The 12,442-nt window shown below is 37.8% G+C and overlaps 1 protein-coding gene and 1 non-coding gene across 5 annotated transcripts in view; both read right to left on the reverse strand.

Annotated features, from left to right (window-relative positions):
* Window positions 1–12,442, reverse strand: part of FCHSD2 (FCH and double SH3 domains 2) — a 237,908-nt gene that overhangs the window by 90,112 nt on the left and 135,354 nt on the right. The gene's annotated exons all lie outside the window — the stretch shown is intronic.
* Window positions 10,236–10,307, reverse strand: TRNAC-ACA (transfer RNA cysteine (anticodon ACA)). The gene has a single exon. It is a non-coding gene; the product is annotated as a tRNA-Cys (tRNA).

The raw sequence follows: 12,442 nt of genomic DNA on the forward strand, positions 1-12,442 counted from the left end.
GGGTTGGGAAGATCCCCTGGAGAAGGGATAGGCTACCCACTCCAGTATTCTTGGGCTTCTCTTGTGGCTCAGCTGGTCAAGTATCCGTCTGTAATGCGGGAGACCTGGGTTCGAACCCTGGGTTGGAAGAACCCCTGGAGAAAGGAAAGGCTACCCACTCCAGTATTCTGGCCTCGAGAATTCCATGGACTGTACAGTCCACGGGCTTGCAAAGAGTTGGATATGACTGAGCGGCTTTCACTTAAACCTATTACAGGCTCTGGAAATCAACCAAAAGCAAACAATATATTGAAAAACTGTTGACCTCTGGGTAAGAATAGTGGCAATGTGAGGCATTTTTGCCTAGGGTTGGTCCCGTCTCCATTCAGTTAGGTAATAGTTCTATTAGGATAATGGTGGCAATGAAAACCAGCAGGTTCACTGCCAGAGAGACTAACGTGATTTGGAGCAAAGGGTTAAAAAACTCATGTCCAGAGGGTTTTTGTTTTTTTTTTTAAGATAGGCAAGAAGTGGATTTCTTCAGAGAGAAACACACTCCACAAAGTATGGGCCATCACAGAGGGTGAGTACCCTGTCTAGAGATATGTAACAAACGTAGTGATCTTGGTAGGAAGTGCTTCAGGAAAACCAGTAGCTCTGCTAGTCTGAGACTGTGGTCCTAGTTGGGGTGATCATCTGAGCAGCAGATTAGCCAGAAATTTAACATAAAGATCCTGGAAATGAAACAGCAGAAACTTCCCATGTATCCCTAACTGACAGTGAAGCATGAGGTAGATGCCAACCCATGACCCCCACCTCCCACCATAAAGCAATTGGAGATTCATTCTCTATTGACCGAGACTCCAAGACAAGAATAACAGGACAATTAAGCGAGGAGGCTGGGCCCTGCCCAGACCACGTATCTCTTATTCCTGAAGTCCCAAAACCTCCCTGACCACATATGCACAGAAAAGCTACTTGCAGGCCAAAGAGGGGAGCAATGTCAAGGGATGAGCTACCCATATGCCTCTTCGGTAGGGTCCATCTTGGCTAAGAAATGTGTGTACCACATGGAAGGATCCTAAGAATACCAAATATGGACTGTGAATAAGGCAAAGCAAAATGACCACCCAAAGGAAAACCAGAAGAAATGCCCATATAAATGATGTAAACTGCCAAGAGGGCGTGACTCAGAGACTCTTCCTCTGAGTTTGCCTGTGTGTCTATCCACATATACCGTACTCTTTTTTCCTCTTAATAAATACTTTACTTGCTTCACTACTTTCTGTCTTTCTGGAAATTCTTTTCTGCAAAGCTGTAGGACCAGGGCCCTTGTCACTGATCACTGGTCTAGTGGCTAGGATCTGGTGCTTTTACTGCCACAACTTGGTCTCAATCTCTGGCTGGGAATCCAAACCCTGTTCCAAGCCTTTGGAGGCTGAGGCCACCCAAGATTAATAGGAAGGCTATTTGTACATCCAGATGAGACCTTCGTAGGCACAGGAGGAAAAAAAGCAAGGTAAGAAGGACTAGACTTTGAATACACTCCCCAGCAAAAAACACATTCACCCAAAGGGTAAAAGCCTTACTAGTTTGAGGTATTTGAGTACAATTTCTGACCAATCACAGACTGACTACCAAACTATGCAGACTCAGGGATGAATCACCGAGATCCAGGCTTAAAAATAAGAATAAAAAAGAAACTGAGCAAAGAGACCAGCAGCAGCATACAGCAGAATAGACAGATTCTGCAGAATTAGTCTGGGCAAGCAATGACCAAACCAACTACCCAACTCAACAAAAATAACCCTTTGCGGGTAGGATGGGGTAAAGAACCCAGATCTTTCAGAATTGTAATTTCAGTAGTCCAATTTTCAACAAAATATTATGAGACATGCAAAGAAACGTTAAAATGTCTGCCATACTCAGACAAAAAAAAGAGGCAATAAATATTGCCTGAGTAGGCCAATATATTTGATTTAGTAGAAGCAGATCTTAAAGCAAGTTTTATAAAATGTTCAAAGGTAAGACTTCCCTGGTGGCCCAGAGGTTAACACTCTATGTTCCCAATGTAGGCAGCCTGGTTCGATCCCTGGCCAGGGAACTAGATCCCACATACTGCAAGTAAGATCCACTGCAGCCAAATAAGTAAATAATTAGAAAAAAAAAAATGTTCAAAGGAAATTTTGTTCAAAGAATTAAAAGGAAAATATAATAACCACTTAATGAATAAGGAATCTCCATAGCTGGATATCCATGCGTTGAGAAATAAAAGCAATAGATGACACAAAGCCTTGCACATGAATGAACTGCTGGTACATGGTACAAAGTTGATGAAATCTCAAAAAATACCATGCTAAGTAAAAGAAGTCAAACACAAAAAGCCACAAATTGTATGATTCCATTTATATAAAATCTACAGAAAAAGCAACCCACAGACACATAAAACAGACTGGTGGTTGTCTGGGGCTGACAGTGGGAGCTGGCATTAGCTGCAAATGAACTTTTAGGGGTGACATAAGTTTTCTAAAATAAAATTATAAATTTTATAAATTTTCTTGACTGAATTGTGTATTTATCATGGGTGAATTTTATGGTATGAAAATTATCTTAATAAAGCTGTTTTAAAAAACTGTCAATATATTAATAAAGTTACATTCGTATGCATTATGAATGAAATATGTAAGGAATATAAGGCAAATATATCCAAAAAAGCAACAGACACTATATAATAGGAAAAAAAAGATGTTCCACATCAGCAGGAAGAAAATTATAAACATTAACTGAATGATGTAAGAAAAAAATCCTAAAAATATAGGTATCTACCACTTTCTGATGGAGAAGGCAATGGCACCCCACTCCAGTACTCTTGCCTGGAAAATCCCATGAATGGAGGAGCCTGGTAGGCTGCAGTCCATGGGGTCGCTAAGAGTCGGACACGACTGAGCGACTTCACTTTCACTTTTCACTTTCATGCATTGGAGAAGGAAATGGCAACCCACTCCAGTGTTTTTGCCTGGAGAATCCCAGGGATGGGGGAGCCTGGTGGGCTGCCGTCTATGGGGTCGCACAGAGTCGGACATGACTGAAGTGACTTGGCAGCAGCAACCACTTTCTGAAAGCTTGCTTGATGCTATTTCACTTTTATGAAAGGCTTACATTAGTATATATTTTTTACTAACTGAAAGAAATCTAAAGAGGATTTTCACTTTAAAAAAAAAAGAGAGAGAAAGCAAAAACAGCATTCAGCATTTGTTTTGGACTGAGTTGTTATAGAGGTAGTGTGCATCCCAAGCTGCGAGACTGGCACTGCCAAGTCCTTCCCGAAAAACTACACTCAGCCTCTCAGCACCAAGCCACCGGAGCTTTGAACTGTGCCTGTTAGCAGCTGTGTTTTATTTACTCTGTGCATTTGTTGGCAAGATGTGTCCTAAGGTAATTGCTCCTTTGTTTTATGCCACTTTGGCTTATAAAATGTTTCATAGAAACACTCTACTTTCAGTTGACAGGGGAAACCGGTGCTGAGATGAGAAGACTCAAGATTAAAATACATCATCCAAGTAATCTATAAATTAAATGTAATCCCAATTAAACTACAGATAGGACAATAAGCTGATTCTAAAGGTAACGGAGAAGGACCATTACAAATCAATATAATTTTGAAGAACAGACAGTGTGATATTGGACAGGAACAGACAAAAAGACCAATGAAACAATCCCAAAACCAAGAAATAAATGTCCATGTATAAGGGAACTGATTCATAAAAGAGGTCAGTCCAAATCAGATTGTCCAACAGATTTATAATAGAGATGAGTCCAAATTTGATTGTTCAACAAATGGTATTAGGACAAGTGGTTATCTAGAAAGAGGAAATATAGAATTCCTATCTTAAACCATACATACAGGTAAATTACAAAAGGATTAAAGGCTAAGTCTACAAAAAAAAAAAGTTAGAACATCTAGAAGAAAACACAGATTAATAACCATATGATTTCTAGGCAGAAGCATAAAAAATACAATAATGGAAGAGAATGATAATTTATGATTACATAAAAATTCAAATCTTCTGTTCATAGAAATAAATTTAAAAGCATTAGGCTTTGTTACTTTTGTGGGGGTGGGGGGTGGCCTGCGCTGCACAGCATGGAGGATCTTAAGTTCTCCAACCAGGAATGGAACCCACTAAGATCCTTGCAGTGGCAGCATCACTGAACCATGCGGGAACTTCCTGGACTTTGTTACCTTTAATATATAACAAACAATTAGTATTCATAACATAAAAAGAATTCCTACAAATCAGTAAGAAAAATATAACAGGACATCCCTCATGGTCCAGTGGTTAAGAATCTGCCTGCCAATCCAGGAGACATGGGTTTGATTCCTCATCTGGGAAGATTCCACATGCTGTGCAGCAACTAAGCCCATGTGCCACAATTACTGAAGCTGGCACACCCTAGAGCCAGTGCTCCACAACAGAAGCCACTGCAATGAGAAACTTGCATACTGCAAATAGAGAGCAGCTCCTGCTCAGCACAACTAGAGAAATCCCCACGTGCAGCAACAAAGACTCAGCATAGCCAAAAATAAATAAAACAAAATTTTAAAAACATTAAAAAAAAAAAAAAAGAAAAATGATGAAGGATATGAGTAAGCAATTCATAGCAGAAAAAACAGGAATGATGAATAATGCTCAACTTCACTAGTGATAAGGGAAATGAAAATAGAAAATACCATTTAAAACGCAACAACTGGTAAAAATTAAAATACCTGCAATATTATGCCCTAAGGAGGATGTGGGAAAATGGGTACACCTATACAGTCCTGGAGACAGTATGCAGTGGTGCAGTTCTTTGGGTAGTACTAGACTATCGGAGAAGGCAATGGCACCCCACTCCAGTACTCTTGCCTGGAAAATCCCATGGACGGAGGAGCCTGGTAAGCTGCAGTCCATGGGGTTGCTAGAGTCGGACACGACTGAGCGACTTCACTTTCACTTTTCACTTTCATGCATTGGAGAAGGAAATGGCAACCTGCTCCAGTGTTCTTGCCTGGAGAATCCCAGGGACAGGGAAGCCTGGTGGGCTGCCGTCTATGGGGTCTCACCGAGTCGGACATGACTGAAGCGACTTAGCAGCAGCAGCAGCAGAAGACTATGTATATACTCTGTGGTTTAGTAATTTCAGGTGCAGATGTATGTGTATATGAAAATATGTACAAGAATATTCACAGGAGCATCATTTTAATAGTAAACTATTAGAAATCACTCAAATACTTTCAATAGCATATGTAAATCAAATGCAGTTTATAAAAAGGCATTTAATACAGATGCTAAAATGAATGAGTTATATATATTTAGATAAGTTTCAAAACCATAATGTGGTAATTAAAAATATTAAGTTGCAGAATAAGCACAATGCCACTGTATACAGTTTCTTTAAAGGCACACAGCAATATTTTAAATTGCTTATGAATATATACTTTGTGAATTTGTAAAAAGTATTGAAAACATGGTTAGAATAAAAGATGGTAACCTCAGAATAGTGGCTGTCCCTAAGGTAGAAACAAAGGAACAAGGAAAGAAGAAATGGAAGAGATGAGTCACAAAGGGATTTAAAATATATCTGTATCTGATTTCCTTAAAAAAATTTTATCTAAATCTAATTTGCTAACTTTAGTAATGGACACATGAACATTTATAATATTATTTTTGTATTTTTCTGTATGTTTGAAATATTTTATAATCTGTTAATGTTGAAATAGGAAATTTGTTTACTACTGAACAAAAGTCCAAGTTCTGCCTGACAGAAAGGTTTGAGAGAGAAAGTTATTAGTGAGAGATTGTATCAGGACAAAGCACAGAATGGCATGGTATATACTGGTATGGCAGAGCACAGATGTTCAGGAAGACTCAAGTCTTGGTTGGCACTTAAAATTCTGTAGAAAACAAATCTACAGCTAATTTAGGGGTTTTGAAAGAAATCTCTTCTGCTTCTTCACTTTCTCTAATTTCAGTACTCATTAAGGTTTCTACCTTTGATTACAGAAAGGCAGGAGAGGTAAAATTCACACACTTTTTTTAGTTATTAACAGCTGTAATTAAAGGGGAGAAAACGGAAGAGAATTATTGATGAGGTTTATAGATGAACAACCGGAGAAGGCAATGGCACCCCACTCCAGTACTCTTGCCTGGAAAATCCCATGGACGGAGGAGCCTGGTAGGCTGCAGTCCATGGGGTCGCTGAGGGTCGAACACGACTGAGCGACTTCACTTTCACTTTTCACTTTCCTGCATTGGAGAAGGAAATGGCAACCCACTCCAGTGTTCTTGCCTGAAGAATCCCAGGGACAGGGAAGCCTGGTGGGCTGCCGTCTAAGGGGTCGCACAGAGTCGGACACGACTGAGGTGACTTAGCAGATAGATGGACAACAGAAATACATTAATTCACCTTTCACTTACACTGATAATTGATTTTGATTTATAATTTGGGCAGCTATCTTCCGGTCAGCTTTACCCCCATGACTTAACATATACACTAATGACACTCTCTCTATTGTGTACTTCATTGTGTCCGTGAATAGAAAATAGGTAAACTGCTATGGAATAGTATTTCACTTATCGCTTAGCATTATATAGGTTAAAACTATAAATTATATTAAAGTATATAATATAAAAACAATATACATAATAAAATAAAAAACATATGTAATATATACAGTTAAATTCAAATCAAATGGGCAGAAGTAACCAGAGTGTCATCTAAAATATGCTTCTAAGGGAAACATTATAGCTTAGTCACTCCTGTGTGGTAGAGTAGTATATAGAACACAAATGTCAGTCTATTCAAGAGACAGCATCAGAAACGAACATGGAATTTGAAAACTGTACACTATATACAAAGAGCAGCTAGAACAGAGGAAACAGAATTTTATGGGGTTGGAGGAATATATGGGAAATCATTTTGTACAAAAATCATAATCTCACTATCTAGAAATAATCACTTCTAAATATTTTGATGACTATCCCATCTATCTGGACATGTATTTATACAATAGACTTCAAAAATAAATTTAAGGCTATATCTTATATATTATTTATGAGCCATTTAAAGTTAGTATAGTGTTATTTTCCATGTCATTAAATAATATTCTACAACATAAGTTAAAGAGGAATTATAGCATATAACAACTAGATATATCTTAATCATTGCTTATATTTTATATTACATATTTATATTGTACAAATTAATGTTATATATAACATTCTATTTGTTATTAAATAATTATATTTTAAAGTATATTATATTACTTCAAATTATTAAATATTTTATTTTTAAACCTTTTAGTTCCTTTTAATTTTTCATCTCATTGTAATCTCATGCATGTCTATTTAGTTTCTCTGTCCATTTTTCACCTGAGATTTTTAGGGGCTTCGTTTTTTATTTTTGCTATTGAACTGCATGATTTCTTTATATACTGTAGATGTGAACCCCTTATCTATGATTTGCAAATATTTTCTCTCATTCCACAGGTTGTCTTCTCATTTTGTGGATAGTTTCTTCAGCTGTTCAGAAGCTTTTGTTTGATGCAGTCCTACTTATTTAAATGTCTTTGCTTCTGTTGCTTGTGCTTTTGGTGTCATATCTAAAAAAATCTGCCAAGACCAAGGTGAAACAGCTTTTTCCCTATGTTTTCTTCTAGGAGTTATTTTATAATATCAGGTCTTATGCTTAAGTCTTTAATCCATTTTGAGTTAATTTTTGTATATGGTATAAAGTAGGGGGTCCAATTTCTTCTGTATATATAGAGGTAAATCCAGTTTCCCCAAAACCATTTATTGAAGTTTCCCCTTGAATATTTTTGGCTCCTTTGTCAAAAATTAGTTAAACTTATATATGAAAGTATTATCTCCTTTTTTAAACACCCGGTTTGTAATTTTTTCGTATTTCTTTTAGGATGTTTTAATTTTTCTTACTGATTTATAAGAACCTTTTAACTCCTATATTGTCATCTACCTTATCAGATATTTAGAAACAGCACAGATAGTGGCTGTGGTAGAAACTGTCTACTGTCCACCAAAATCTGTTCTCCCTTTTTTCCTGGGCATGTGGTGGGATTATACTTCCTGGCTTTCCCTGCTGTTAGGTGTGGGCCTTGGGAGCCAACACAAACGTGAACAGGAGTAATATATGCCACTTTCAGCACTACATCTTAAGATCTAGTATGTCTTTGCTCTCCAGAGAAAGGTTCTCTTTCCTGTACCCTTTAGCTAGAAGGCAAATAAGTCAACATCCAGGTTTTGCCAAACAGGTGATTTGAGAAAGTGGTAGAGTCATCTTGCTACCTGGGTACTTGAATAATTTCCTGAGGCAGAACCTGTCTACCCTGAACTATGGGATGAGAAATAATTAACATCTATCTTGTTTGAGCCATTACATTTTGCGTCTATTTCTGTAGGTTAACCTGTATCCTAATTAATGCAGAACTAGTATCTTGTAGTGGAATGTTCTTATAACAATAACAACAACCACCAAAAAGCTAGTATAGGTGACATCTGCTAAGCAGCGTAGTAGAGAAAACAGATGCTGCAGATTGGAAAGCTGGAAATACTTGTTATACTATGGCAAAACATCAGATGATACTGCTGCCTGTATAACATGGTCAGTAGACCAGAGTTATAGATTGCTTAGTTCTAAGACAGAGTTTCTCAATCTTGGCACTGTGGTTTACATGTAAAGCACTTACTACAAGCCTTGGCACTTAGCTCAATAAAAGTTACTTATTGTTGTTATTATCGTTGTTGCATTACACATTTTAAAATTCTGGAATTGTCAAATTTATCACCATATTCCCATATAGTGTCCACTTTTGCCAGAATACTTAAAAATCTCCTCCTCACACTGCCTCTGCTAAGTCGCTTCAGTCGTGTCCGACTGTGCGACCCCACAGACAGCAGCCCACCAGGCTCCCCCGTCCCTGGGATTCTCCAGGCAGGAACACTGGAGTGGGTTGCCATTTCCTTCTCCAATGCATGAAAGTGAAAAGTGAAAGTGAAGTCGCTCAGCTGTGTCTGACTCTTAGCGACCCCACGGACTGCAGCCCACCAGGCTCCTCCGTCCATGGGATTTTCCAGGCAAGAGTACTAAGATCAGCTAAATTTTCACCTATGTTTTTCTCTGTTATGTTTATCTTTAACAAATCTAAAATCTGGTATGTATAGGGATCAGAATTTTCCTTTCTCTAGAGCCTCACCATCATTACCTTTATAATCAACTTTCCCACTCATTTGAAATCTACCTTTTCAAAGTTTGTTTATAAGCTCTTAATATCTAACTGAGATTAATCATGCTTGCTGAGGAAATGAGGCTAGAGTTGAGTGAAGCAGATAAAGGTGCTATTCATAACGCTGAGAGAATATTCTAACTGACAAGAATACTATAAAAAACACATTCTTTTACTTAAAAGATAACTTTCTGAATCCACATGTTGTTAGCACTCTCAATAGGCACATTTTACAGCATTTTATTTTTGGTAAGAACCAAAAAAATCCCTACATCATTATGCCTGCATATGTTTTACCAAAGGAAGATAAAGTTAAGAAGGAAGAGTGCCACGAGTCTAATGCTTGGAAACTCCCTACATACTTTCATTTATATAGGTTTTGCTTGGTTACTCAGCTGAAGTCACTTTCTCTTCTCTATTTTAATGTCAGAAAGATAAATAAGGTCTGTAAGGGAAAATACTAATCTACTATTAGCCTTCAGTATTTTTAGAGCAAAAAACAGTTCCATATACTTACTTTTCTGTTTACTTGTGTTCACCAACTTTAGCTATCCTGGTAAGAAAATCTGGTTAGATACAAAGGAGTTTATTAATATAGCTAAAATGCTGATGGCATTACCAACTCAATGGACATGAATCTGAGTAAACTCCGGGAGTTGGTGATGGACAGGGAGGCCTGGAGTGCTGTAGTCCATGGGGTTGCAAAGAATCAGACACGACTGAGCAACTGAACTGAACTGAACTGAAAATGCTGTTATGTCGATTAGTAGAAGATCACAGAAGGTGGAAAGAGAAACTGAATACTCAAAGAACACTTACTACATGCCAATCACTTATACACGTTTGAAAGTGAAGTCCCTCAGTCGTGTCCGATTCTTTGCAATCCCATGGACTGTAGCCCACCAGGCTCCTCCATCCATGGAATTTTCTAGGCAAGAGTACTGGAGTGGGTTGCCATTTCCTTCTCCAGAGGATCTTCCCAACCCAGGGATCGAACCTGGGTCTCCTGCATTGTAGGCAGATGCTTTACCATCTGAGCCACCAAGGAAGTCCCTACATACATTTACAACTCATGAAAAGGATACTGTTAGCCCTTTTTTGACTGATGAATAAACAGGATTGCACAGGTCAAGAGATATAAGGCAATGAAAACCTACTCTTGGAGGAAGACTTTCATGATAAAATTATCTTTTTCTTAATGTCAGTCATTTAACCTCAATGCTGTATAGCAATTATACTTCAATAACAACTCCCCTCAAGTGAAAAAAACAGTTCACCTTCTCAAGAACCTCAGGCTACCCTGAAGCAAAAAGAGCTATTTCTCTACTGGCTCTAAATACTTCAAATTTCAAAAAATTTTATTACTGGAAGTGGAAAGAATAAAATAAATGTGTGAAGTTACTGTATTCCAATAGAAAATAAAATAAATATGGTATTAAATATTAAACAAAATAAAATATGCCAGAAAAAAAATGAGATGCCTAACAGTCTTGGATCAGAAAGAAAGATTAAACTTCACGAAGAATATTCTGAGAAATGGTCTTAAGAGGGTTTGCCAAGCATCAGAAACCAAGGCAGAAAAGTAAAATCCAGGTCTTAGAAACTTATAACTGGTGATGCCAATTCCGTTAACAGGGTCTTTGTCAAAATATCCCTAATCTCTAATTCTATTTTCTGATTTACAGTTTGAAAGTTAACTGACACTAAAAGCCAGGTTACTTGATACTTATTAGCTTATTTGACACTAATTCTCCTCATAAAAAACGTAAAATATCTATCTAATTTACAGGTATATAAACAGACATCACTAATGTGTCACCCAAACCATTTTTATCCCCCCAAATTTATTAAATGTGAATATGCAAAAAGTCATTCAACAAATATTTATCGCGAGTCTACTACTTGTTATACATTACTTTAAGGTGGTGGGGATATTGTGTGGAAAGAAAAACCAGACCAAATCCCTGTTCTTAATTATTATGACTGGTTATAACAAGTACAATAAAGAAGAACAAAGTAAAGGATTAGACAGTGAAGAAAAGGATGCTATCTTACACTGAGTAATCAGAAAAGCCTCACTAGTAAACTCATGTTCAAACCAAGACCTAAAGTGAAGAAACAGTAAGTTATATGGATATCTGGGGGATACTTGCTAAGGAAATCGCAAGGGCAAAGGTCCTGAGGTGAGAGAATGATTGTTGATAGTGAGAAGGCCAATATGGCTAAATTACAGTGATGGAAAAGTGGTAGATGACATAGGACTTAATAGTTTTGACTTTTAAAATGAGTGAGAAGAGAAGCTACCAGAAGGTTTTGAGCAAAGGAATGACTTCTGACTTAGGTTTTTTATTTTCTGGGGTAGGGCACTGTGAGGCAGGTGGGTTCCCCAGCCAGGAATTGAAACCATGCTGCCGGCACTGGAAGCACAGAGTCTTAACCACTGAACTGCCAGCGAAGTCTTGACTCGGGCTTTAAAAGGATTGCTTTGCCTGTTGTATGAAGAATAGTCACTGAAGGGAGGGGTAGAAGCAGAGAGTCAAATAGATTTGCTAAGGTACATGCAAGAGATAATAACAGTGGCTCAGTTTAGAATAATAATAGCAGTGGGGATGGGGAAAAAAATGGTCCTATTTATAGGTACAGCTGAAGGCACCTACTGATGGGACAGATACAGGATTTGGAGAGGGGCAACAAGGGTGACACTGGCCCGAGCAATTGCAAGGACATAGCTGCAATTACTGAGATTAGGAAAATTCAAGACTGGCAAGTTTGGGAGGGGAAAATCCAAGTTTAGCAGGTGACCAGAGTGGTCATGAGATGAGTAATATACAAAGAGACCGAGCTTCAGGAAATATATTGAGGATAACAGGAGCCTAACTTCTGTCAAAGAAAGCATTTGCATACAAATACAGATAAGGGGAAACTTAGACGGAATTCTGAGGTAGTAAGATTGGAACTGGACATCTCAAGGTGAATTTATGTTTACAGACTCATGGACAGATACAGAAACAGGTATAGCTGTGTATATGTCTATACATCCTAGCCCTGGTCACTGAAAGGGACTAGAAGCAATAATTCCCAGAAGCAATGAGCATACTGATTACCAAGAATTTAGCTTCTAAATATTATCTTCTACTAGGAAACAGTTTATTCCAGAATCAGGACAAAGATAGTAAATGATAA

This window comes from Bubalus kerabau, chromosome 15 (assembly GCF_029407905.1).
Source record: "Bubalus kerabau isolate K-KA32 ecotype Philippines breed swamp buffalo chromosome 15, PCC_UOA_SB_1v2, whole genome shotgun sequence".
In the NCBI taxonomy this organism is placed as follows: Eukaryota; Metazoa; Chordata; class Mammalia; order Artiodactyla; family Bovidae; genus Bubalus; species Bubalus kerabau.